General features: G+C 41.4%; 1 protein-coding gene across 1 annotated transcript in view; it reads right to left on the reverse strand.

Moving 5' to 3' along the window:
- The window catches only part of RPL32 (ribosomal protein L32), a 5,004-nt gene that overhangs the window by 1,391 nt on the left and 2,415 nt on the right, over positions 1-1,198 (reverse strand). The gene's annotated exons all lie outside the window — the stretch shown is intronic.

Raw genomic sequence — 1,198 nt, forward strand, 5'->3', positions numbered from 1 at the left:
GGCTGCGGTGGCCGGGAGCAGCCACTGCACTCCAGTCTGGGCGACAGAGTGAGACTCCAACTCAAAAAAATAAAAATAAAAATCCCAATCAGCATGTGCCTACCATTTTAAATGTGCCCCCCCTCCCATGTCTGTTTTAAACGTGTCCCTCAACCAGGCACTGTCCACACTGCTACATGCTAGTCATTTGGAATGCATGTCCAACATTCCATCCTGTACCCTACCATTCACTAATTACATTTTCAGTCATTTCCATTTGGTTACTGCAGCAATGATCAGCTTAACAGTTTCCCTACTCTTCAATTATCTAAATGTCCAGAAATGGAACTTGTAGATGAAAGGTCAGAGTATTTCTATGGATCTAAAAAACACTACCAAGCTGCTCTTACAGAATATGGAAGCAGCAGCAACATTTGCACTACAACTGGTTAATCTTGTTGGCTACACAACAGGTAGTTAAGTTGTATCTATCTTTCACAGTTCAGCTGCCCAGCTGCTTACTGCAGGTTGGCCCCTAAACATTAATTCCTATGCTAGTCCTTTCTGAAAGAAATTTTCAGCATTTCAATACCTGGTTAAATTTTTAACCTTGAAAGGTAGTCAAGTCAGAATACTGGTCTTATTCATTTTTGTTATTTGTGTCTATAACTACTGTACATAGAAGCTCTTTATAAACATGCACAAATATTACTAGTCACACTCTACATATTCATTCTAATTTACTTAGGAAAATTCAGCTTTTTGGCTTCAGTTTACCAGGAAGTAAAAACAAACTGCCCTATTTAATAAAAAAAAAAAAAAAAAAAATCCCTCCAATTCAGACTCAGAAGGTCTACATCACTTCCCATGAGAAATCTTTTCCCATTCCACTCTCTAGTCCTGGCCTAAGCATATCACTGAGTCTCTGAGCACAGAGCTCACCAAGTGTCTAACTTACTCAAAACACCCAGAACACCCTGCCATTAATCCTCCCTACGTGCTTCCACCTCTGCACCTGTGTGAGCACTCTCTACCTGCAGTCTTCTTCCTTTTCTCCCCATCAATTCACACCTAGCTTTATTTTATTTTATTTTATTTTATTTTATTTTTAGTTGGAGTCTCACCCTGTTGCCCAGACTGGAGTGCAGTGGCCACTCGTGGCCACTGCAGCCTCGACCTGCCGGGCTCCGGTGATCCTTCCGCCTCAGCCTTCCTAGTA

Source organism: Carlito syrichta, unplaced genomic scaffold, assembly GCF_000164805.1.
Source record: "Carlito syrichta isolate Samal-C Ts95f unplaced genomic scaffold, Tarsius_syrichta-2.0.1 Scaffold117927, whole genome shotgun sequence".
Classification (NCBI taxonomy): Eukaryota; Metazoa; Chordata; class Mammalia; order Primates; family Tarsiidae; genus Carlito; species Carlito syrichta.